This window comes from Pseudonaja textilis, chromosome Z, assembly GCF_049901715.1.
Source record: "Pseudonaja textilis isolate UNSWEBS1 chromosome Z, rPseTex1.2, whole genome shotgun sequence".
Classification (NCBI taxonomy): Eukaryota; Metazoa; Chordata; class Lepidosauria; order Squamata; family Elapidae; genus Pseudonaja; species Pseudonaja textilis.
This window is the reverse complement of record NC_142008.1, coordinates 90752530-90780267: the sequence shown is the minus strand read 5'-3', so window position 1 is coordinate 90780267 and position 27738 is coordinate 90752530. Positions and strand designations below refer to the sequence as shown.

Genomic DNA, 27738 nt, shown 5'->3' with positions numbered 1-27738 from the left:
TTCATATTAGTGGTCCCCGGGATTTAAAATTGTCAGTTTGGTGGTCCCTGAGGTCCAAAAGGTTGGCGACCCCTGCTTTTGTACATATAAAATTTGAACCCATGGTCATATACATATTTATTTACAGATATGCTCACTTCCATTCACTTATAGAGATGTATGCCAGGATAAAGATAGAAGAGAGTTGTTCATCTCTACATGCTGGTGATGTCAATCTGCTTCTTTCCATTTCTTCTAAATAGACAGCCATGAGAGAAAAACTACAAAAAAGAAGAAGATGGTCAATGAAGCAGTGGCTATGCCGTGAAAGAGGCTTCAGATGCACAAGGGAATTACGTAGCCTGCTAAACTCCTGCATTTCTGGCCTAATGCACAGTTACCCTCTGGGCTCAACCAATCTCAGGATGGTTAACCAAACGAAAGGAATTGTTAAAGGATTATCATCCTCAAAAACTTCATTCTGCCCTTTTTGACTACTACCCCTGAAGTCACAAACTCCTTTGGGAATTTTAAATGTGGTGCCATTTTTCTCATTCTTCAGATTTTGTTTCAGACCCCAGGTTCTCTCTTTAATACACTTACTAAACCTTTAATATCACCTTCAATAGCCACATGTATGGTTAAGTTGTGATAATTACTTATATTTGCCCACACATTTTCTTCCCTTCCCTTTTTCTTTATTACTTTTTCCACTTAGGTTTTGTGTACTCTCTCTTATCACCCAGATACACATGCACACTCACATACCTAGCAGGTCATGGATGGAGGACAACTGACCTTCTCTTCTCTACAGCAGATGTCAGTGTTTGTCCCAGGAAGTGTAATTTCTATTCTAGGTATCCCTATCTCTTCCCCTGTCCATCTAACAATCATCCATTCATGATTAAATCTGATTGATCGACAGTTTAGGCCTGCCAATTTCAATTCTTGCATTCTTCTTCTTCACCCAAGCTAGCTGGCTTCACTTTGCTTTCTTCCTCTTTTAATCTTCCAAGGTTTGTCTTGTTGCCTAGAACAGTTTCCTCCTCTGTTTCCAAGCAAAGTCATGCCCATAAAACACACTGGACTGATGGATATATTTCTACATGAAATATTTTTGCTAGTTATTGCACATTCCTGCTCATTTTAACCTACATAACAGGTGTTTGAAAATCAAATTACGCCACCAAATCACTTTTTTTCCTGGTGCATTCAAGGTTTTCAGAGGTTCATCAAAAGATCAAAGTTAAAAAAAAAACAATCCTGAGAGGAGAAGCAGGTTTCTGGCCTGGGGTGCCAACTGATTTGCCTGTGGCAGTCCTGAGTCAGTTATACTGTCATGGATTTGGAGTCAGGAGAATCAAACCTCGGGAGAAAGGCATCACCTAAAGTTCTTTTTCTCATTAGCCTATCAAAATCATCATATAGTTTGCCACGAGCCAAGAATCTGTAGAAAAACACATTTAGGGCAAAATAATCAGAAATGGCTTGCAAAGATGAGTCAAGTCACCTATGCCACACTTTATGTGGAATTATTTTTGTCATTCAAGTCATTTTTCAAGTCATTTTTCTCCCTATACCCTTATTCACTTGTCAGTCTGAGTTTTCACTTTTCTCCCCAGATCCCCAGTTCATATTCATTCATATATTTGCAGATAAAAATCTTATTAGGGATTATACTGCTTATGTTTAGCATCTTCTAACACTAGCATTCAGCTACTAAATAGCTGCCCTTTCCAGTTGAAAAGATCTGATTCATATAGTAATAACTAAATGTGCAATAGACCGTGACAATCTACAAGGGATCAGTACTGTTATATAAATAAAAAATGCTGTTTGCATTGCCTATAATGTATATACTGGATGCCTCACACAAAGACTTCATGCAAATAGTGCATATAGTGTAAATATCTGGATAGAGCATGTGGCTATAACACTTTCATCTCAGAAAAGGAATGTAAAGACTGGCCATATCATATATCTAAATGTATTGACTACAAGTTCATATATTCATTTCTCTGTCCAAGTGGCAATGTATCTCTCTACTCTTGTGTTTGCTTAGGTTTTCTGAACATGCAAAATAAGATTTTGGGAATAGACACAACATCTTCAGTTAAATGTCAGAAATCATTCTAGATGACAATTTTAATTATTACAGTATACATATTATGGGATTTTAATAGCCAGGAACAACATAGATAAGAGGCCAGAACCTCTCATGTCCATTGGATGTCTTGACCTTCAGCATTGAAGAAGGAAATCTGCAGAAGCCTTTCACTCACACTGGCTTAAATTTGATTGGAAGTTTCCATGTAATTAGGATTGATCACAATAATCATTTGTGCAAAATATTCTGTTAGTTTTGGGGTACAGATCACTAAGGTCTCCTGTAGATTTTACAATTTAACATAGAGTCCATCTGCCTGAATCCTATTATTTGTATTCATGTACCCAGTTCATCTCTAACTTCGAAACAGAATTTACAAAGAAAAATTCATCTTAAACCTAGTACTGAAAATAAAGTAAATATTGTATTGTATTGTATTGTATTGTATTGTATTGTATTGTATTGTATTGTATTGTATTGTATTGTAATTATAATATTAGGCCAAGGCTGACCCTATCATTTGACCGAGAAAATGTTTTCCTTCAGTTAGCTGATGGGGGTGGTGGTGGTAAAGGGCAATAAATAGTTAATTAATGGTATTTAATTTATTGCTGTATTTTTATTATGAGGGAGGGAGAAACTCTTCTTGATATTATTTGCCTTACATGAATGAATAATCTGTCAAGCCTTGGAGGGAGGGAGAAACGAGGGGGGGAGGGGAGGGGGGGAGAGAAAAGAGAGAGAATGGAGGTCACTACTGGACGGCATTAGTTGCCCTTCTTCAGACGGCAGCAGTCTTTGCGCCAGGCTTGTGCCTATATAGTTGCAGATTGTTTTCTATCAGCATCAATGTGGGATTCAAATTTTTTTTACTACCGGTTCTGTGGGGGTGGCTTGGTGGGCATGGCAGGAGAAAGATACTATACAATCTCCAGTCAGAGGTGGTATTTGCTGGTTCTCCGAACTACTCAAAATTTCCACTACCGGTTCTCCAGAACTGATCAGAACCTGCTGAATACCACCTCTGATCAGCACCTACTTTTATTCCTATAGAAGCACATTGCTGATCCATGCCCAACAGATGATATTTCCCACCATATTAGTTAAGGTTACCAATTCTAGGCTGCAAAAATATAGTTAACATTCTATAGCAGCAAACGTATATAAGAAAACTCCAATTCTAGGCTGCCATAGAGTGATCTTCTGGATACTTGCAATCCAAACATGAAACCTCAATGCTAAATACATACATTTCAAAAAGGTATTTTTATTTTTATTCATTTATATCCCATATTTATTAGTTTTATAAATAAAGTCAAGATGGCAAATATACCTAATATTTCTTCCTCCTAATATTTTTTCCACAACCATCCTCCTCCTATAGAAATATAGGAGGGTGACTATTTACTTATTCATTAAATCAATTTATGTAGCTCCCATCTCAGTATATGACAATGGGCAGCTCACAACATTAAAACAAATACAAAATATGCAAACACAAAAGAAAAATAAGAGATAAAATACATAGCAGCTGGAGAAGCATAAAATAAAGACTTCAGTACAGTCAGGAAATGGGTTGTGTCATATACTGGGGCCGCACACTTGAGCACATAATCAAGTCTTTAGGACCCAACAGAGGCTAGTAGGATTGGAGCCAACCAAATTTCTTGAGGGATAATATTCCAGAGGGTAGCTACATACTATAGCAGAAAAAGTTATCCTATGGGGCTCGGCCAGCCAACACTCCTAGTGCAGCATGTTCCTTATGCTATTTTGGATAGGATGGTAAAGACAACTGGGAAGAGTCAGCCCCATAAAAATAACCTGGCCCAAGCCTGTAGGGATTTAAAGATAATTATCAACTTTAACTTAGAAGCAAACTGGCAGTCAATGCAACTTGCAGAATATTTCACCTGTACTGAATAACTGACACAATCAATTTTGCACCAGCTGAACCTTCCAAATGCTCCTCAAGAGCAATCCAATGTGTTGCAATAATCCATCAGAAGCTAATGAGGGCATAATTAAAACTGAGATTATCTTGGTCCAGGAACACGTGCAAATGATGCACAACACAAAGGTGTGCAAAGGCCCTCTTAGCTAAGGCCGCCACCTGCTCTTTGAGAGATGTGAGTTCAGGAGGCCACTAGATTGCATCTGGCTTTGCAGCAGTGCCATCCATCCAGAACCAAGGATAGAAGGCCTCAAAACCAAAAGGCCCCAATACTCAAAGTCATACGGTCTTGCTTGGGTTGAGCTGAAGTCCCTGAAAAAGCTTCTTGGATAAGAAGTGAAACCTTTTCAAAAATAAAAAATAAGCAAGAAAGTCCAGTTATCTTTTGAATAGCATTTGGGACAACCATGACCTGGATGACTGAGACATTGAGTTGAAGGTTATTACCCCGCATCTAGGCCCCCAGACTCCAAACACTGAGACATAATTTCCATATCATCACTTACCCAGTCTGGAATGAAGATACAAAGCTGAGCATACCAATGATATCTCACCTCAAGGTGCTAGATGACCTCACCCAGGAGCTTTATTAGATGTTAAATAGTGAGGAGAAAGTACCAACCTTGTGGCACTCCACAAAGTAGTATCCAGGGGTTAAACCTCTTACCACTCATCAACCCTACAGGGAGGAGGACAATATTACGCTGCCCACTCCCATTCTCGAAACCAATACTGAAGGATACCATGATTGATGGTATCAAAACTATACTGCTACTATAGAACTGTATTTAAAAAAAGAAATGTGTATATGGTATAAAATGAAAGAAGAAATACAAAAATAATATACTAAACTATATAAAATACAAAACAAAAACAAAGAAGAAATAGCTCAAATAAATTTAAACATGGAAAAGAAAACTTTAAAATAAAGTAGAAAGTCAAGGTTAACAAAGCAAAATACCTAAATTATATCTATTTTTAGTATAGATATATAATAGCCCAAAGGTAAGCAGGTAGATAAGTAGACAAAATAGATAGACATCAGACAACTGAAATTATGTTATGTTAATTTTCTATTTTTGCATGTTGTGATTCAATTTTTTAACAGTGAATTAAAGCAACAGCATATGCAGTTGTATTTTCTGATCTTGCCTTCCCATCAGTGCAAAGTTGATTCAAAGTCTTAGAGTAAACAAACTCCATTAAGCTACCATGTGGAGCTTCAGATCCAAGTTTATCCAGATTTCTTCATAGAGGGAAAGAATCCAAATTTGGAAACTATAATCAAGCAAAGATTAACATTTTAACCTTTACATGGCTTCAAAGAACTTGGTTTACCATAGTCATAATATTTAGTCAATTACAAGTGGACATTTCTGTAAGATATGCACCAAAGTATCTTTATATTTATTACATCTGCAACATAAAAATGATGAGAGCCAATCTTTTTAAAACATTCCCTGAAGGATCCAAGAGCATTTTTTGCTAAATTGCCTTTTTAAGTTTTAGTAAACATATTACATTAAGTTTAAAACCTGAATCTACTGACTAACATAAATTCCAATCTATTTTTCTACACTGTCCAAATTTATTTTTGAATTTATTTTTGAAAAATTTGGTAATAATAGATGGCCAGTCTTATGCACCAATGCTACTATAAAAAACACACCACCAAAGAAATGGTTCTTAATACCTCAGAAATTGCTGGAGAGGGGAGGAGAGAAATGTTTCTTTATTTGATACGTTTTTGAGTTTGGTACAGTTTTCCTTCAGATAGGAAGGTTTAGGGCATGCAACCATCCAGTCTTGAAGTAAAATAAATTTCAGAGGACCATAGCAGCTTTAATTCTTCAGGCCAAATAAATCTCCAGAGGCTTTTTGGGCCTAGCATCTGGTACCCCTAAATGTCTGCCTGGGTAAACACATTCCAATGCAGAGGAGGCGGTGTAGACCAAGCTAGATGAAATCTCCCTGCCACACATTTGCACTTTCTTCCAATGACACTAAATATTAATGAGTGGCCTACATTAAATCCACAAGCACCTGACTCTCCCTCCCCTCTCTCCTTTTGCAGGGCAGCTGCCCTGGCGCATCACCGCAGAAACCATCATCTTTACTAGCATGAACCCATCCTCCCCTCCTTCCCCTACCATCCCCTCCCCCACCGCCAACTGGGGACTCGCCAGAAGGCAAAGGGAGGCTGGTGCAGCTGAGCAGGAAGAGAGCAGCACCAGCTGTGCATTCATTTCCAGAGGTTTCAATTCTGCCCAGCCTTGCTATTCTTCCTTTCAACAGAGGCAGTGAAATTTTGAAGTACTAACTTTGGGGAGAAGGGATAGGACAGGCAAAAAAAGGGAAATATGATGTACCTGTGTCTGCCAGCCAATCGTATTTTATTTGAAGAACCAGTGCAAATGTTAGATTCTACACCCTTCAACCAAAAAAGTTGCCATCTGATTAAGTAAAAAGTCACGATCTAGCCAGTTCTTTGCCCAATGAAACATTTGTTCCTAGAAAGGAAACAAATGCAGAAAGGAAAAAATAATTATTTATCTACTCTACTCTATCTCGTCCCATGTTCTAGCTTTAGTTATACAGCAAATTAGGAGAATCAATAGCTTTCCAGAAAATATTGGGTGGCCTCCCTAGATTTCACTCAGGGCAACCCCGATAACTAGACAGAGTTCTAAACTTGCAAGAAAATGCAACTGGTAGGTTAATCTTGAATATGGAATAAACTCTTCCCCAACAAGGTGTCATTTATCTTCAACAATTATCTGCCAAAGGCAACAACTCTTCAGAAATCATCTATTTACTGTATTTCATTTTGGAATTACTACTTCACTCTCTAGACAGCTAATAAAATATATGTAAAACACATTCAAAAGCACACCATAACAATAAAATCTATACACACAGTAGATTGAAGATTTGAATTCTTGTTTTACATTTTTTATATTTTCCTCATATGTCCCCTTGGTCAGCTAAAACCTGCATGCTAATGAACTAAGTCAAAACTGGCCACTGGTGAGGGCAGATCCAAATTGGCATAGGGCTGTTCATTTCCTACCTTATTTTTGGTTCCTCCTGTCTCTCCCCCCAAACAGCAGGTGTGTTTGGGAAGGGCAGCTCCTGTAACAACTTTGAAATGAGCTCTGGAGGACAGCTTGCCAAGTGAAGCCTGAGGGAGGCAGACTGTCATCCTCCCCACCCCCCACCCCCGACCTATTTCTTCGGTTACTTTATTGGTTGTACACATTTCTAGCGAGCTGTATAAATCATCAAAAGGCCTTATACATCAAGAGTGCCTGCCAAAGGAGTACATTAGGGTTAGTTTACCTAAAATGTGTGAGCCATACAATGTGGTCCCTCCCTGCATTTGTGGCCTTTATACAGAGAGTCACTAAGTGTATGAGAGAGTGAAGTGGGGGAGGGAAGGGTGCCTGAGTGTAAGTTTCAGGCTTGTATTTCCTCCCCAAATTATTCCCTTTGTCCCTTTGGGGGGTATTTAAGTGGAGGTGTTTCATGTACCAATTTGATCCTTAAATGTCCATAACAATATGCCAAACATTGGGCTTCTTCTAGCCCAGAAATCCTGGGAGCCATAAAAGTATCCTCTATCCTAACTGCAGAAAAATTGCCTACTACTGGCCATGGGAATAGATCCCAAAGGGAATCCATATCTTTGCTTCAAAGAGAGGTTGGCCTCTTCTGGTAGATCCTCTTTTATAACACACAATTATACACAGACACATGAAACATTATTAATACATACTGCCATGAAAAGACCTTTGAGCCTAGCTGCGTGTATTCTCAAACACAGAAGGAAGATATGGAAACTACTGTATGGATACATAAAAATCTCATTTTTTTAAGGCCAAAGTAAAAACAAGTTGCTGTAAACCTGTCTCAATGTATCTATCCTGAAATTCCTGCCTTGCCCCTGGAGATTTCTTCCCACTGGCCAGGGCTCATCCTTAGAAGTAGGGAAAGCAAATTATTCTCTTTGATTCCTTGCCTGTCCTACACACACATCACATCCACACTCTACCCATTTCCCTTTATGCTGTGTTCCATCCAAACAGCCCAAAGTGGTCCTTGATTGATGGCAGTGTTTGCCCGCTAAGCGCACCCTGCGGTCCAATCCTTGCACATTCCCCAATTCCTCCCCAGTCCCTATTCAAAGACCGACTGTGTCTCATGTCAGTCCCTGAGGTGCTATTAATTAAAAATACATCCAATTAAATGGCAGGTGAGGACGTGCCATACGAGCTCCCTCCCCCTCCTGCTTCGATTGGCTCATCTGTGCTTCGAATTGAACAAGATGCAGAGAGAGGCTACAGGAGAGCTCTCTGAACCTGTGCCAACATAGGCCATGCCAGTCTGTTCGGGTTGTGCTGTGAGTGTATGTTGCTGTGTGTGCATATGCAAAAGAGATGTGGCAGGCTGATTTCCATAGCCAATGGTTGGCATTATTATAGTTTGTCAGCTGCGTCCTGCCCCATTTTTATGCTTGCTTTCTCCCAAATACCAAATGAAACTAGGGGGAAGAAAAGCTTATCTAGTAGACAGAGAGTTTGCTAAGCCAAACAACAGAATCATTTAAAAAATAAGTCTGTGGAATGGAGGCCTGCATACAAAGTTTTGGCTATCCATTTTAAAGGGTGATCCTAATTTCAATTTCTCCTTTGCAGTTTGGCCACTGCCTCCCACGCTTCTTTTGCCCATTTTAGCAGCCTTCCTCTTTCTTAACTACATTGGACTGGTTTTACTTCAGTTCTGTTTTCACCCAGGTCACAGAATCCAGTTATAGGAGTTTCACAATCAGTTTTTGAGAACTCAGAGTTGAATTGGGGATAGGGGGAGATCAAGGAAACTTAAATTATTTTTCTCTGTCTGGCTTCTGTAACAGGAATCAATTCCCCAGACCACTAATATCCCTGACAGATGAGTATTGCATCTCATGCTTATTTTAATAACAATAATCGAAATACAGTATAGAAGTGACGAGCGAAAGACAGGCAAAATATGGAATCTCTGAATACTGATTTAGTCAACAATGCTAATTTTATCCTTCTTGTAGTGGTACAATTGCAAAATATTGACCTTTTGCCAAACTGGTGATGCATTTGTCTCCTGTTAAAGGCAACAATTCAATAACCTTATCTTTTACTAATGCTGAGGTAAGGGAAAGTATATGGAACCAAATGAATATTTCAACAAGTTAGTTCTACATCAATATCAATCATTTTGTCACATAATGATGTAAACATTTTTCATGGGTTCTTTCTAAGATCTGGCTCATAGTTATGTGTTAGCAGATAGCATGACATCTAATACTATGATCCAACCCATACTTTTCTAAAAGAAAGCAATGAATATAATGGGAATTATTTCATGTATTCCTATTTAAAATAATATAATTTATAAATTCTATAAATATTTTCCTTGGTCATGGATAATATACAAGTAATTCAGATTAACCGGTGTTGATCAATTATATACTGAAATTATATTATGTTGGATTGAGCCAGGAACAATATTTTTAAATGCCTTTCAAGGATAGCTAGAAGTATAACTCTTAACTACAGTATCTAAAAATGACCAAATTTCAATCAAACATAAGGTTGGCATTTTATATTTCAGAAGTTGAGATAGTAACACTGAAAAAAGATTCTTGGGCTGAAAATTGAGCTTTTCTTGTCAGACAAGTGTGACAACAAAAGTATTCCTTCTGAAAGTGATATTGAATGGAGGAGTGTGGAGCAAGACAGAACAAATCAGAAAAATCTTGCAATGGCCAAGAAATGGGGTAGTTTATTCAAAAGTGTTCCGTTTTAGTTTTGGAATCTGCCGTATTTCTTGCCGACTTCACATTCCTGCTAATTGGAGATTTTAATCTTCAGCGACTTTCTGCTCAGGGGTGCTGACAGGATCACCAGCTGTGCAGCTATTCCAGCAGCAGCGGCTTTTTAATCAAGCCATCTTGGCAGGGAAGGTGGGATAGTGGAATTGGGGAAGGGGAGGGTGAGGTTAGGAGGATGAGGAAGGTGAGAGCTTGGTGTTTGCCCCCACCTCACTCCAAGGGCAAAGCTAATTTGTGGAGGGAAAGAGAAACTGGTTTTTCCTTGCAGAAACTAAGAGTAAGTCTTGGCTGGATCCCAAAACAGGAGTTTATGCAGACTGCAGTTTCCCATCAGCCATATATTAAAAGATTAGATTTATAAATTACATCAAGGAGCAGAGAAGGAAACCCTAAAACTTTTTGTAGCAATCTTTAGCTACTATTTTAGAGGATGGATAGCAATTTTTGGTAAGATATAGTAAGAATAAAAACACTGAATTTCTGCTCACAGTACATTAAGTATCTTCCCCTTCTTTCCCTCACAACCATGATTCAAACACTAAGGAGACATCTCAAGTATTTATATTGGAGTAGGGAATATACAAGTCAGGTCCAAGAATTGATGCTAAGCCAATAGTCCCTATGATTCATGGATAACTCTTTAAGTATCACACTATTTGATCCACGGCATTTAATGTCCTCCTAATGCTCCTCATACAACATGGGGCCTAAAATTCACCAAATAGTTTCACAGAAAACAATGTCCTTGATTTCCTCTGGTTGCCTGGCAAGCATTTTGATCCTCTGCAGATGGAGATCTCTTCCTAGCTGTCAAGTCTTATCATTATCATGGCAGATTTTTCCTCTAAAATTTGCCCTTTTAGGGGAAAAAAAATTCATCTAGGTCAAGCTTGGTGGCTGCAGGACTTCCTTTCAATCCCTGCTACGTAACTCTAGTGAACTCCGGCATCCATACCATGAGCTTACAGCTTTTATTGAAGAGAATCATTATTTTATTTAAGAGGTTAAAAGGAGAAAATGACATAGAGAATTATCCTATGTATATTTATTTTTTAACAAAACTATAAATAAATTAAGTCCAATGCTCTTTTATTTTGTCCCAACCCCAGTTTTTAGAATGTTAAAAAGCCTTAAAAGATTTGCAGACCTCTCATTCCTTCAGAAAGAGAAAAGAAAGCCCATTATTAAAAAAAATAGCATACACAAATTTGCATATGCTATTTTTATGCATGTGCCAAATTCAAAACAATTATGATAATCTAAATGATTATACACTTTTTGGCAAAATAATAGTATGATAGTGACCAGGACAAGCTCATCTGGAGGGAAGTGCTCTTAGGACTCCTTATCTTTAAAGTGTTCTGACCCAACCCTGTTACCAGCAAGAAAATCTCAAACGCAGCAACTCAAACCTTCTCAGCTTAAATCTACAAATAACTTCTTTGTAGATAAAAGATGGCTTGCAGCCAATTAGTCCAACCAGAAAAGCCTTGCCGGAGTCTCTACACACAATGCTGAGTCCTTAGAACGTTTTTGCTTTCTGCAAAAGCAAAAACCTTTTGAAACCAGGCTTATATTCCCTGGAGAGAGGGGCCCTTACGTTGCATCCTTACTCCTAAATCGCCTGTGCTGCCCCAGCTGTTCTCTTCTATGAATCATCCTGCGCTCAAGCACACTTGGTACAGGCTCCTTGGGAACCTCCTCACCATTGCTGCCAGGTCCCACAATCCCTGAAGGCAGCAGGTTACTCCCTGATGGTCCCAGCCTCTCATCCGAGTCCTCACTCTCCTCCACTGACTGCACCTGCTGCCAGCTAACCAAAACATAAAATAGATAAGGATTGGTCTGTATTTAATGTAGAATAGATAGTTTGTACCCTTATATCTTCACTACATATTTTGGCAATAGTTGTTTATTGTATTGAGTAGCATGGTGGCCTAGTGGGGAAGATGCTTGCCTCCCACTTGTAAGGTTGAGAATTCAATCCTAAAGGTTTCTCTTCTGGGGCGCAAAGAAAAAATATCCGCTATGAACTCCGCATGGCATCAGGAAGGGCATCGGGTCAGTAAACACTTAGCTTCATCCAGTTACCCTGATTCTACCCCAAATTAAGGGATTACAGGATCGTAAAAAAGGAGTTAGTGTTATTATATTGTGTGTGCTAAAGCCATAGACCTCATATTCTATTCTGAAGAAAGGTGGAAATTATTTGCATTTCTGTGATACTCATGATTACCAATTTTTATTCAGTTTTTTAAATTTAACTAATTTATCTGGCTTCCCCTCTTGCAAATGCAACTATGAGCAGTTAGCACACACATAAAAAAATAAAAACAATGCTGATAAAAGAATAAAAATCTACAGAAGTCACTGAGGGTAAACCCAAATACAGTACTCAACAAAAACCTCTCTATGGAGTATCTAACCTCTTGACTATCAGGCACCCTAGGGTCATTAGATGATACTCTTTTAAATTAAAGGCCCTTCCTGTTGGATCTGGAAGGATAGGCAGAAACAACCCAAAAGAGGTGATCCTGAAAATAACCAATCCCATGCCCTGAAACTCTTCTTAAGTGAAAAGCAACACCTTCAATTCCACCCAGAAGCACCCAGGGAGTGTCAAACTGAGCAGAGGTTAATATACCATCTTCCGGGTTCTAATTCAGCACTATAACTATGGCACCAATCTGGCACTTTTGTTATTTTAAGTTGTGATCATTTACATAGAAGTAAGTCCAATTTTGAGATTGTATTTCAATTGTTGAGATACAATCCTGAGTATCTTAAACCTCATTCTTAATATTCACCAAAGCTCAAACACTAGCCCAGACAAGGAGAGAATGTTTGACAAATATTGTTCAACTGGAGTCCTAAGGGTGGTTCACCAATGGTTATGTTGAATGAAGCTGCCATGTTCAGTTATACTAGACAACCCAAAGTCTCCTTACTCTATCTTCATAGAATGAATTCCAATGGTTGCTTTTTAAAATCACTTCAATTTCTTTTTTCCATAGCTTTCTCAGCTTTGTGAGATTTTTCAAAATTAAAATATTTTCCAAAGACATACTGTTTGGGCTTTCACTTAAAACTTGTACAATTTTCAATATTCTGAAATTTATTATTTTTGTCCTTTGGAATCTGAGAGAATTATTGTCTGGTGGACATTCTGAAAATATTACATCAAAAATAATACTTTTCCTACATTTTACTAATCTTGGAACCTCTTGTTTTTTTTAAAAAAAGAATGGCTTTAAAATTAGTTTAAGTCTATTTTATTGCTATAACTTTTAATCTTTTATGTCTGAGCCACCAGAATAAGAATATAAGGACAAAAAGAATCCTAATAGAGATTAAAACATTGGTCAATATGATTAATTCAGAGAGAGATGGAAGGGCTAGATTGCAGCAGAAACAAACATAATAGGTGAGATCCATCTGGGTACAAAATAGAGGATTTTCAACCTTGAAGGAACTCTTTTTATTCCCATTAGAATCCATACTTCATCTAGTTTCACTTGTCCCTTTCAATTTCAGGTGTTCATTGTGCTGTGTTGGTTTGTATTTGGGTTTAACTGGATGCAGTTGCAATTGTGATCCTCAAAACAACAAGGACTATTTATTTTAAATCATGTAATTCTACATGAAAAAATTTGGAAGAGGCTGGGCACAGCAAATACTTAGCAGAAAAGCTGCTATGGGCAACACTCCCCATTTTGACCGTCACAGGCTCTACACATGTTTTGTTGAATATAAGGATAGAAATATTAAGTACATTTTATTCCATTTTGTTACACTGATCCATTAACTCTCTTGCTCTCAATTTGTTACTATTCCGATTGCTAATTTTAGTTTATAAGCTCTGTAAGTGGCAAGGACTTGTCTATTTCTGTTTTGTTTTAGTTAAAGAGAGTGTTCACATAGCATTTTAAGCCATAATGTGTTTTGTTTGGCTTGGACTTAGCTGATGTGAACCCAACCCATATGCTGTGAACATGGCACTCTATATAATCAGCTGACATGCAAACATATTGCTCTCCATACGCTGGAGAATAATTGGAGTTGTTGTTTGGCCAGTTTGGATTTTCTTTAATGTAAAACTAGGAAAGTGGGAAAGGTATTTATCTCATGTGCAGCAGAAACAAAGAAACATTTTTCTTTCTTTCTTTCTTTCTTTCTTTCTTTCTTTCTTTCTTTCTTTCTTTCTTTCTTTCTTTCTTTCTTTCTTTCTCTCTCTCTCTCTCTCTCTCTCTCTCTCTTTGTGAACAAGGAAGAATGACTTGAAATACATAATGATTCTCCAAGAATCTTCTTTGTCTCTGTAATCAGACTTCTTTAGCTGCAGATATCTCCCTTCCTCAAAATGGCAAAAGGAAATGAAACCAAAAGAGGGGTCCAATGGAGTTAACAAGCCATGATGATCCAAAAATGAGATGCCAGAACTTCCCGAGGAACTGTTTGGAAGTTTTGTTGGCATGAGCTGCCCTCTTGTGTCTAAAAGAAAAATGCCAATTGGCATTAAGAAGAAATCACCAATGACCCATCTTTAAAGATCTGCATTTAATTTATTACATAACAATATTTTCTAGTTACTTTTTGTTGTTCAGTCTTGCCTTTTAATTATGTAGCATACTTTTATATTTAATGTATACAGCATTTCTCTTTTTTATAACTTCTCAGAAATATAAATTATTCATTCATTTTTAAAGTTTTAAGTATTTCTTTTCCACTTTTCTATCAAATAAACCATTTTTAAATGAATAAAATTTATAGCTATAACTATAACAAATATTAAAAACAAAGTTAAAACAGAATGGTGGCCATTCTGAAAGAGCCAGCAGATTAAGAAACACAGCATGACAAAATCTTTAAAGATATTTAAAAGAATAACTTTAAATATTTTTAAAGATCTTCAGCAGTATAAGGGGCAACATTGTATGCAATTGTAAGCAATTACTACCAGCATCACTGCTGATGAATGTCAACTCTTAAGGTGAGGACAAAGAGCAGAATCATCAGTGATAAACTGAATATAAATTGGGAAATTATGTCTTTCCAAAGATTGTGTCTCTTCACAATTTGTGGCAGCTTTCATCAACTATGATCACAATGCATGATGATGTGGTGATATTAAATTCTTGCACTGAATTCAGAGATTATAGAAAATCCACCTGAAAAAGGCTGAATATGGAAAGAATTATGATGCAATCTTAAAGAGATAGGATAAATGATAAATTTGCTTGTAACTGCTGAAAAGAAGATTAGAAGTTATTTCTTTCTATGTTCATTTTTTTCTTTTTTCACTTGTTTTATATCTTCCTCCACTCTTTTCTTTTCTATAAATATACACTGCATGTTTGTCTTTTATCATTGTAAAAATATTTTACTAAAAAAAAATTTTTTTAATCCAATTCTGTCTCAGGCCATACCATATAATTAGGCAGTTGTCAAAATGAAGTCTCATGGACTTCTGGATTGAAAACCAGAATATAAATCTAACAAATAAAACTACTATGGTTATAGCTAATGGGAGATGGGAGTTCAAAGAAGCCTAACTGGAATCCTACAAGTTTCATAGTCCTGAGCTGCACAAATAGGCAAATATTTTACTGATAGAGAGAGCTAGATTGATCTGGATTGATAAAGACCACTCACAGGAACATCATTAGTTCATCAGCTCAGACCTAACTCTATCATTGCTATGGTATCAGCTTGAAATCGCTGATTCAAGTGAACCATCTAATGAAGTCATCTTTTGGTTCTATGCAAGAAAAAATACATCACTCTTTTAGTAACTTTTAATAACCTAAATGGTAATAACATTGCTGTATAGGTAGTCCTCATTTTGTCACCCCTAACTGTGACTAGCAACCTGCATTCACTTAGCAAAGCATTTGCTAAGTGACTTTGCACTTAGCATTTGCTGAGTGAATCCATGACTGTTCTTATGATTTTTACTTTGGGTTTTCTTTGCTTTTAGGCCCGTGAAGGTCGTAAATGCAAGAACTGGTAATGAAGTTACCTTTGCATCACTGTTCAGATTATGAATGGCTACTAAACAAGGCAGTCTTTAAGGAAGGTCTATCTGTAATCCCACTGTCCAATAATCTCACTCTGTATCTCCTCTATTATATTGACTCTCTAATTGGATTTAGGACAGGAGTATAAATTATGGATGTGGCTCTGATCTGACTAAATCCTTAACAAATTTGGGTGAATTTGGGAGATATGTGAATGGCAGCAGGGAGAATCCAAAAATGATTTGGATATATTATTTCAAAACCCCATCCTTAAACTATTGTGACTGAAGAGCTCCTGATAAGCCACTTATTTTGAATAAAAGATAGAAAACAGTGATAAAATTGGTTTTACTCTTTCCTTCCTCTGTCTCCACTGTAGCGTTCCTTATATCAAAAAACTTGATGAGAATTAATATCATTCCACAGACATGCATACACTCTCCTTCTTTCCTATATACAAAAAACACACACATAGACACATGGGCTTTTCAGGAGCTGAACTGGGAAGGGAAAAATGTACATCTGCATCCTTTTTTGCCTTTGATTAGTGTGCCATCTAGTGTCAATCATTAACACTAAAGTTAGAGCAGAAAGCATACAAAGAAACTTAAGATTCCATGCATTTGTCAACCAAATAATTCTGAAAACTGAATAGAGTAAGATCTAGTTTGATGTGGAGAGAAAAGCCAAGTGCCAAGTGCAAATAAATTGGTTTGGCCAGAAGATATGGAGGAAAATATTCCAGAAAAAAAGGGAACCTTGGATTAACCATTAAATAAGCAGATGCTTCAGATATCAATGGAGGGGGGACACTAAAGAGCTTTTTCCTAAGTTATCATGGCCTTAAACCTTAAAATGAAGTTTAAATGGTTCAAAAGGGAATTATGTTAAATAAAAATCAGTTTTGATTTTCCTTCCTTCCCCTCCTGTCCTGTCTTCCCCTACGCCCTTTCCAAGACAAAAATTGTAAGCGTTTAAGGGAAATTGAGTTGAGATAAGTAGAACACAGCATGTTTTAATAAAAAATACAACTCATAGATAGATCAACAAGAATGCAGGGATTACAAACATAAAATTTAAAACAAATATATTCCTATGAAAAAGTTCTTCCATCCATCTAGCCTACCTAGACTTGTCTAGTCTAGATGTTCAGCCATGACCCATTTATAATTTTTAGTAATTGGCATGAAAAGGGTCTTCTCACTGTGGAACAACCTCTTCATCAAGATATTGTTTGTTCAAAAAACCCAACATACAAACTATGCAGTTTCAGTAGTTTTTAGAGATGGTTGGCAATAAGACAATCAGAAAAAAATGCATCTCATTGTCAACATATATAATGTTTGATACTGCATTAATATTTTGATTGATTTATAATAATTTATTGCTTTATGCTTTATATTTTGGATAATAAAGCATATATAATTTTAAAATTATTAGAAAGATTATACACTGTTTATTTAAAACACTCACGCATATCCCTCCACTCAAAATTCCATTACTAAGCAAGGCCATTGTGCCCCATTTTACGATTTTGTTTTGTCACAGTTTTTAATCACTTTAGTTACTAAGTGGACAGTTATTCAGCAAATCTGGCTTTCTTTGTTGACTTTGCTTGTTGGAAGCTGCCTGGGAAGGATACAAATAGTGATCCCTTAACCCTGGGATAGCACAATTGTAACAAATACCCACCAGTTGCTAAGTACCAGAATTTTGATCACATGATTATGGGGATGCTGCAATGGTTGTGTGAAAACCAATCATAAGTTCCCTTTTTTCAGTGCTATTGCCTCTTTGGCCAGTCAATAAACAAATGGTTGGAGGGTGGGGTATACCTGTAATATGAACAATATGCTGTATGTTAAATTTAAAAATCAGAATTGAACATACCAGTTTCTGATTTTTAAAACTTATGCTTTTAAAACTAATCTTACAGCATTTAAATATTTACTTTTAAAGGGTTTCTTTCTATTTGTTGTGTTGACAATCTTTTATGCTTATGACAATGTTTTTTTTCAAGAATCAGAAAGATTCTGTTATTGTTTGTTAAAACAAACGACAACAAATTATGTATTGAATTAGAACTAGTGTCAAATGAATTGCTGAGAGCTAATTTTTGTAACTAATAGTATGTATACATGTGCATGTACCGTATTTATCGGCGTATAACACGCACAGGCGTATAACACGCATTCCCTTTAATATGCGGCGGGCGCAGCGTCACGACGCTGCGCCGCCGCTAGGCACTATTGGGAATGGGATTATCGGGCGTATAACACGCATACATCATTTGCCCCCTATTTTCAGGGGGAAAAAGTGCGTGTTATACGCCGATAAATACGGTATATGCAGGGGTGGGATTCAAATTTTTTAACAACCAGTTCTGTGGGCACGGCTTAGTTGGTGGTCATGGCTTGGTGGTCATGTGACTGGGTGGACATGGCTTGGTGGTCATGGCCAACTCAACATCACTCATATCGAGGCACATATCTCCTCACCTGGCCTCTTGTGACTGTGGGGATGCTACAACAGTCATAAGTGTGTAAAACAGTCATAAGTCACTTTTTTCAGTGCCATTGTAACTTTGAATGGTCACTACACACAAGCAAAGTACCAGCAAAGGAGGAAAAAAAAAACTCCAGAGAAGTTCCAGAGACAGGAAGTCTAGTCCTGCCAAGAATGTAATAAGGGTTAATGGAGAGGCAGTTTCTGAAAGCAACATCAGAATGTTTCCTTCCTTCCTTACAGGATTAGGCCAGTAATTTCTTCTAACAACCAGTTCTCTTAACTGCCTAGAATGTTAACGATCGGTTCTAGTGAATAGGTGCGAACTGGTAGAATCTCATCCTGCATATATGATATATTGTGTCTCTCTGTATATTTATCTATGTATATGTGGAAAAAGCTAATCCTGGATTAGAGCATTCATTTGAAAAAATGGATACGCAGCATTTATAAAGAACAGAAAGCCAAGATAATAATAAATAATTTTTAACACAACAAGAGAACACACCAAAGGGAACAAAACATTGTTGCCCCTTTTTTGCCCTCCTTATTTTTTTATTAGCATTAGAACTGTTAGCAAAGAAAATACAGAACACCAGGAAAATTCCTGAAATTTTAAATTAAAAACTCAAAAACATCCATTAAAATTGATAAAATTACATTTACAATTACCAAAGCAAAACACTCTTTAGTCCTCTTAATGAAGTGCATACAGCAATATGGACTTATGTCAGCTTGTGGGTCTAATAAAGAAAAAAACCTCAAATGTTGACATGAAATTTAGCAGAGGAAGAAAAGCAGTTTCTGAACATAGAAATGAGTTTTAACATTGCTGTTAAAAAGATTAAATACTTAGGACTTTGTATGACCAAAAATAATCAGTATTTATATAAAAATAACTGCCTACAGCATGAGAAAAAATACAACACATATTTCCAGATGGGAAAAAATAGATTTCACTAGGCTAAGAAGAACTACAGCCATCAAAACTAATATTTTATTCATAAAATATTTTATTTTATTCCTGATAGGTCCAGTATATATTGATGATAAGATGATTGGCATACATGTGTGCCAATAAATTAAATTCAAAATTCTGCAGGCCTCAAAAGAATGAAGTGGATTAATGGCTTCAAACTTTAATCTGTATTACAATACTAGCAGGTTAAGATAGTTTTCAGAGAGACCTGTATCTCTTGATAATTCAGTTACCAAATGGCTTAAATGGATGCAGTAATAGAGATGCAACAACTGGAATTTCAATGGAAGAAGAATGTTAATCTACTGCAAAAATGTAGTCAGAGAGAATTGATATAAAGCAAGCTATTGTTAATGAATCATCCAGTTTGATTACTAAAAGGGACAATTCATTATTTTAAAAGTTGATGGAATTGAAATGAGCAGTTATTCAGAACTGATGATAACAACATCATTAAGCTCAACAATTCTGGGTAACAATTCATACTAGAATGAAGCAAAATTTAAAAACTGAATTCTCATTTCAACTTTTTATATTCTTATACCCAGGGATGGGATTCTACTGGTTCGGACCGGTTCAGTAGAACCAGTTGTTGCAATTCTGTGCAGTTTGGAGAACAAGCAAATCAGGCCACTGGCTGGCCAAGCCCCTTCCCTCCCTGCCCAGTTACTCCTTATTGCACATGCACAGCATCACTGCCTGCATTCTACCCCATTCGCCCCGCCCCGCCCCGCTCAGTCATTCCTTATCTCACATGTGCACCATCGCTGCCTGCATTCTCCCACCTGCCTTCTTAATTTTAAGTGTTCTTCTAATCTATCCATTTCTGCACATTGTAATATTTTTTAAATTACATTTTCATCCATAGGGATCTCTTCATTTTTGCACTGTTGTGCAAACATAACTCTAGCCGCTGTTAAAACATGTAAAATTAAATATGTATTTTATTCCATTTATTTATGTGGGTACCAACAATAATATTTCTGATTTTAAAATTTAAATCTGTATGTTGCTTTACCATTTTTTCTAACCATGACACTACATACTCTTGAAGAGCTACTTGACTTGAGTACAAGCTGAGCCCAATACTGAACCTAATTCATATATTCCTGAATAGATTTCAGAAAAAGAATTCTGTGAATGTGCCTATGAGTTTCATTATTAATCTAACTTCCTAGATCCATGATGGCGAACCTATGGCATGTGTGCTAGAAGTGGCGCACAGAGCCACTTCTGCCGGCACGCGAGAGGTTGCCTGTAAGAGCCACACTGCGCATGCATGTGCACTGCCTGCCCGCCAGCTGATTGTCAGGTATCTGGTGTGTATGCATGGGGGGGCAGGGGAAATGTGAGTGCATGTGAAGAGATACATGATGTGCACGGGGGGGTCATGCACACATGCGCAGAGGCCGTGGGGGGCCCTGCATGCATTGCTTTCTGAGTGCTGGCACGTGAGTACTGAGCACGAGCACAATTTTCAGCACAGGAGCCACAAAAGGTTAGCCATCACTATCTTAGATTATTTTGTACTATATCTATATATATCTGTGTAAGACTGTAAAAAGCTTCAGTACATTTTTGAGATGAAAAGTCTAAAAAGCTTAGGCAACTAAACATGGCTTCCCCTGGCTTCTCTCTCTCTGCTATAGAGGGAGCATTCCATTAGGGACTGTTGGTCCAGGTAAGTAGTCTTGGCCAGGAAAGATTTTTGTGCCACTGTGACACAAAATAACAAACTCCCTTGGCTTGTTAATTATATTTCCATTTTAAGTGTTTAGTTTTCAATTAATTAACTGTAATTATTAAATATCAGCCATTCTTTTATATACACAATGTAATATCTGTTTTATAGACTGTTATTTTCAAATCCACTTTCAGTTCCATCTCATTCTTGTCTGGTGAAACTTGTTCTTCTTCCATAACATCTTTTAAACACTAACTAACTATAGTGTCAGACACTCTCAAAAGTAACAGAATATTACTGATCTCAGTGCCTCACCCACTTTCTTCGCTTGCTAGCCTTCACCACTCAACTTACAAAACAGAGTCCAAACCACAACATTATTGGGGTTTTTTTTTTGCAGTACCTTACCAGGATGAAAAGGCAAATGAGGCTTACTGCTTTCTTCAGTAAGAAAACAAAAGGAGATACAAAAGAGTCACAACCACAACTGTTGGAGTCTAGGGAAAACCGCACATCAACTACATTCCAACCTAGGGAAAGCAGCACATCATTTACACTCCAGCCTGGGGAAGGAGCACATCAACTACTAAAAGAACTGAGTCGGACTTTGAAATCAATCTTCCTGACTGCTGGACATTGCAGCAGTACACCAATTTTAAGGAGAAATATGATGGACTGGAAGTTTCCCAGAAAAAAATTAGGCTGCAAGTATTGTAAAAAAAAATAAATAGAGATTACAACAAAAGAAAAAAGTGTTCACACAGGAAAGCAATGGAAAAATTTCCAAGTTGAGCCAGCAGGGAAGAGTAAAGAGGTGCAACAAGCATCTCTTAGAAAAAATTTGAACTTAACAAAATATCCAAACAACTTGAGATGAAATTATAACGATTGGTAGAGTTTTTGGACCAAGATGGACTTCCTGTAGTTTAAGGTCAACCCTAGTTATGTGGCATGCTTATCCAGTGCTACATCAGTTTTTTTGTTCAAATAAAAAATACTCAGGTATGGCTGCCCATCTTGAAAATACATATTTTATCACTGATTTGGCATTGATGATTGACATTCTACATGAAATATCTCTTCTTTCTAATGCACTGCAAGTGAAAAATGTAGACATCATAAAGGCTGAAAAACTTGTGATAAGATCAATTAAATAATTTGAAATGCTTAGAATGAAAAAAGGTTGATGGATTAATTACTTCAGAAACCTTCAAAAATATAACTTTTGTACAAAATCATAGATTTGTGGGACTTCCTCAGAAAAGACTTTTAGAAAGCATTGTAACTAATTTAAAGAAAAGAATGATAGATTGCGAACATTTAAAAACAGGTAGCCAATATCAAGACACTGATAAATTAACATTTCTCAATTTTTTGCAGCCAGATTACTGGAACATCGAAAGAAGTGGTGATGCTTTCCATGGAAAGCAGCTGAAAAACAATTGGTTGCATTTGGTGAAATTTTCCATTATGAAATTAATATTAATGATTATTGAGATTTTATAGAAAATGTGTTAAAAGACAGCACTAAAAAAGCTAGAGATATTGTCAGGCCAATTGCAGTAAGTTCAGCAGAAGTGGAAAGGAGTTTTTCACAAATGAAAAAGAGAGGAGAGGAGAAGTCACCTAACATTTTCCAATGTAACTAATCTACTGACTATTAATCTAATTGACCTACCTCTGCAAGAATGTAACCCTGTTCCTATAGTAAAAAAATGGTTGCGAGCACATCACATAGCTGATGATGCTCATGTAAAACAAATGAAAACTGCAAGTGAGACACCAATAAAAAAGCAATTTGGCAACACTTTAAATAACAGTTTTATTGTTTTTGTAAAGTATTGTTATTAATATTTTAAAACTTTGTTGGAACAAAATCTAGTTTTATGTTTATTTAAGCATTAAAAGCATGACATAATAAACTACTTTTTGTTTTGGATTATACTTACTGTAAAACAGTCTTTAGGGCAAAGAAATAGTGCTGAGTTGGCCACACCCACCCAATTACATGACCACCAAGCCACGCCCAGCCAGTTACATGACCACTAAGCCATACCCATAAATTAAGCCATGCCCACAGAACCAGATGTTAATAAATTTGAATCCCACTCCTGGTTATACCAAACTTTATCAAACCATATACATTCCTATAAAGCACATTGAATTGTCTTTACGTATAACAACTGCTACAAGGATACTACATTACTATGTGTTTTGTATTGAAAAAGTAACCTGATCTCAATGGCTAAGTTGCGAAAATAAGTTTCAATGTCTAGAATATATTGACACCTTAAAAGCAAATTTGACAGAGATTTCAATTATTGAAGATCCTGGTAAAGACTGATTGAAGATCCTGGTAAAGACTCCAGCCAACTGATCAGCACAGTCTTTGTATTGGATGATATAATGGTGGTGGGACTCATCTCCAGCGGAGATGAGTCTGCCTACCGAGATGAGGTGGACCGACTGCTTTCATTGTCTGGAGACAATAACTTGGTCCTCAACACCAATAAGACCAAGGAGCTTATAGTGGATTATAGAAGGAACAGATCAGACATCCAGCCCTTGCTTCTCAATGGAGACCGAGTGGAGCAAGTGGCCAGTTTTAAGTTTCTGGGTGTTACTATAAAAGAGGACCTGACCTGGGGTGCCCACATTGCAGCCCTGGTCAAAAGGGCCCAGCAGAGATTATACTACCTGAGACTTCTCAGAAAACAACAAATGAATGAAAAACTGCTGGTGACCTTCTACCGCTGCACCATAGAGAGTATCTTAACTTACTGCACCTCTGTATGGCTTGCCAATTGCACAATGGCAGATAGGAAAGCACGCCAGAGGGTTAACGTCATTGCCCAGAAGATCACTGGTTGCCTTCTCCCCTCTTTGGAAGAGCTTAATAGCTCTCCCACTGCCTTAAAAAAGTTCAAAACATCCTCAAAGATCCATCTCATCCTGGGCACCCTTTTTTTTTGAACTATTACCATCTGGCAGGTGGTACAAAATAATAAAAACAAGGACAAATAGGCTGAAAACCAGCTTCTATCCCAGGGCAATATCTCTTTTGAATTCTGCTGTATAGTGCAGTGTTGGTGTGGTGTTGGGGGTTTTCGGTTCAATATGTGGAGGGTGAAGGATGTTTATTTTCATGGTCATGATGTGCACTGAAGATGGTGTTTGATTTTGTTGTGTGAAGTGCAATGACAATAAAGTAAACTAAACAATTCAAACTGGTAACAATTCTTAGATTATAATTTAATATTGGCACAATATAAAAGATTGGATTTGTGCATAATAACTATATTTTAGTTTTATGAGATACCTAAATCAAAATAAAGTTTTAGTAATGTAGACTGAATTAATTACAATACAGAATTCTGTTCTATAATTTATATTGTGTTGATTGTGGCTCTTGATATTCCTTTGTAGCTTAAGTTTAATGATGTCAGGATTCCAGCATACCCCAATTAAATCATGAGTCTTGAACCAGTGACAGATGATTGCTAATATTTGATGTGATATAATATTTAAAACATATTTAACTATTTACAACTAATCAATAGGATAGTAGAAAGTTATAACCTTGATATTTTAAAATCCCTGGTTTACTTATTTGTATTTCTTTTACTCTTTTTTCATATTTTTTGTACTTATTTAGATATTTTCTTTTAAAAGTCCAATAAATAATTTATAAAGAAGGAAGGAAGGAAGGAAGGAAGGAAGGAAGGAAGGAAGGAAGGAAGGAAGGAAGGAAGGAAGGAAGGAAGGAAGGAAGGAAATTCCAATTAGTGCACAGGGCTGAGATAAGTCCTGAAGATCTAAATTCCTACTTTAATTTCATCTCTCTAGCTCTACTGACCAACAGGAAGTTGTTCAAATGTGAACTATTGGCCCCAGTCAGCATGATACAGGTTTCTGAGAATTACAGTTCAAAACATCCAGAAAACATCAGGATATTTACCACTTCTCTTCTCTGCTGAATGCTGAAATGGCTCCAACACTAAGCACTATTCTTCCAAAATGCTCTCTTCTATCAGGCAGACACTGAGAAATGTCTGGAATGCATGACATCTTCGCATGTCTCTATCTGCCTATGACTGAGAATGAACACATTCTTCACACTGGACTTTAATATGCTTTGAGTAATATTATTTAAATTTGGAATTGGAACATGGCATTTCTGTACCATCTGGAAGGGCAAATGCAGGGACAGTGCTGAGCTACTCTTGCTCTTTCTTTTGCAAAATGTTGGTTTTGAAACTATGATACTATGATGTACCGGCATCAGCACGCATGACCAAGGCAAGGCAAGCCGAGCGACCAGCCAGCCAGCAGTCCCCCGCTTCTCCCCGCCACCTTCAACTCCTCCTTTGCACCTTCTTGCGGTTGATGGGCTTTTCGGGCTCTTTCTTAATCTCCTCCTGAGTAACACGAGGCTCCACCGCCATCGGGACAGCTCTTCGTTCAAAGCCACCCCCTCCCTTCGACAAAACTAAGCCGCGAAGATTCCTTCAGCACCCAAACGCCGCTTTCCATCCAACTGACAACTGACAAGCTCACCCGGAAGCACTTTCTCAAGCGCCGTCGAAACAAGATGGCAGTGCCCAAGCTAAGTAGGCGGCCCAGTACAAAATGATCCATGGACCGGTACCAGTCCGGGGCCCGGTGGTTGGGGCCCCCTACCTTAGGCAGCCTCTCCAGGTGCCCCTTCGGGTTTGGGCTGGAGGGACTTGGGAAGTAAGCCAAGCTCAGGCCGGCCCAGCTCTTTTGGTTGGCAGGCGGGCGTGCACCCGCGGCTCGCTTTCCCGGCTCTGCCCAGTCCGCATGGCTCTGGTGCGGCCCTGGCGGTTCTTTTAAAGTTCGGTTGCTAAACAAGCTATAGGATCCTGGTATATGTGTGATGAAACCATAATGTTTCAGTTCAGAGACCCAAAACTAGAGAAACTATATTACTGTGGGGAGGTTTGTCTGTTTGTGGGCGATGGGTGCAATATTCTATGAATGATCATACTTTATATCATTAAGTTACTTAATTTTTACTATGGATGTTTAATCTGCATTGATGACAGATGTTGCAATTATATATTGTATACTAGCTCGATACCCGTGCTTCACTAAGAAACTATGTGGTTAGGCTTAGTTTTTTGGGAGGAAAATAAGGGGAAAAAATTCTGCTTCTGCCTACCAGCATCCATCGGTATTCATCTGGCTAGCATCCTGTCAGTGTGTGAGAGAGTTGAGGGCTGTTTAGAAACTAAAACAGTATCTGCTGTCTGAGCAAGAAGGAGACAGCAAAGAGCCTGGGTGTGGCTTAGCTCAACTGTTCTGTACTAAAGCTGCTTGGTGCTGTGAAACTGAAACTGAAATTCCTCTCCTCTGCTTGTGTTTTGCATTTGGAAGATATTTCTTTTCAGGTGGGGAGGGAGAGTAGAACTCCTTAGCATCAGAGCGTGTTAATAATAATAATAATAATATAGGAAATGCTAATACTCTGATGGTCATTTCAAAAGAATTCTTTCTTAGTGAGCACCTAGAAGCCAAGAGGAACATATGTGCCAAATTTCAAGTTTGTAGGCTTTACAGTTCTGGAGATTTAGTGATGATGCATGAGTGGTATTTCACTTTTATATATATAGATTACAGGGAATCCCTGACAGAGCCACCAGTACTAGTTTCAAAGAACAACCCAGTTCAAAAGATGTTAATTTAGGAGACATAGCATGGAATTGCAGAAAAAGACTGCAAGTTATTTTGTTTAGTTCAGTATGTGACTGATGCAAAAAGCATTATTAAAAAAAAACTGGCCTCAACAGCTTGACCTAGAATTATTGACTCAGCTAAGGGACCTTTCTATACCAAAATACGATCAATAATCCAAAAAGTGTGGCAAGGCAGAAAAATAAAATCTCACTGATGTGGAGCTAATGCAGTAATCACTGTAGGTAATATTGAAAAGTAATATATTGGGGATAACAGCTTATCCAATGCAATTACTTACAAACTTTGGTTTTCTTCTCCCTGAAGAGCATGCTTCCTGGGCTGTTTCCTGGGCTGAAAGTAGACCTCTTTTAACCAATATCCAGAATTTAACCTGTAGTTGGGAAAATATTTTTTTGTTATTAAAGCTATTTAATTCAAATAGATGCAGTCAAGGGAACTCATGTAGCATAATGATTAAAAGCATGATTTAGGAGCCAGCCACCCTTCCACCCATCCAGATATTTGCTCAACCTAGTTCCAATTTCAGGCAAAGTTCACCAAAAACTCACTTGGAGGCCTTCCACAAGCTGTGTTCTTTCAGCCTTCAGGGTCCGGTCAGAAATTTCAAGATCTGAACCTCCTTCCCTGGTCTCTAAGAGAAATCTCAGAGTAAGGGGTCAAAACCAAGGACCATATTAATATTTTTATATTTGGCTCAAAAAAGCCAGGTCATTTTTTTTTCTATGCTAGCATGCTCCACCCCTTGCTCCAAGGCTCCACCTCCCAGTCAGTTGGATATTTGTTAGCCAGTTGTCAGCAAAGAACAATACAAGCAAACCTTAATGACTGCAGTCTATTACTGAAATGTCATTGCTTTGTATTATTAAAAAGATCAGAAACATAAATACTAAGTTTTATAGAGCTGTGATACTGTAAATAATTTTCTACTG

At 37.5% G+C, this 27738-nt stretch overlaps 1 long non-coding RNA gene across 1 annotated transcript; it reads right to left on the bottom strand.

The window, feature by feature from the left end:
• Positions 1-137: 137 nt before the first annotated feature.
• LOC148124142 (uncharacterized) lies at positions 138-27484 on the bottom strand. Its single transcript, XR_015740005.1, has 3 exons — positions 27358-27484; positions 27087-27179; positions 138-260 (listed from the first exon to the last, which is right to left on the bottom strand). It is a non-coding gene; the product is annotated as an uncharacterized LOC148124142 (long non-coding RNA).
• Between the last annotated feature and the right edge of the window lie 254 nt (positions 27485-27738).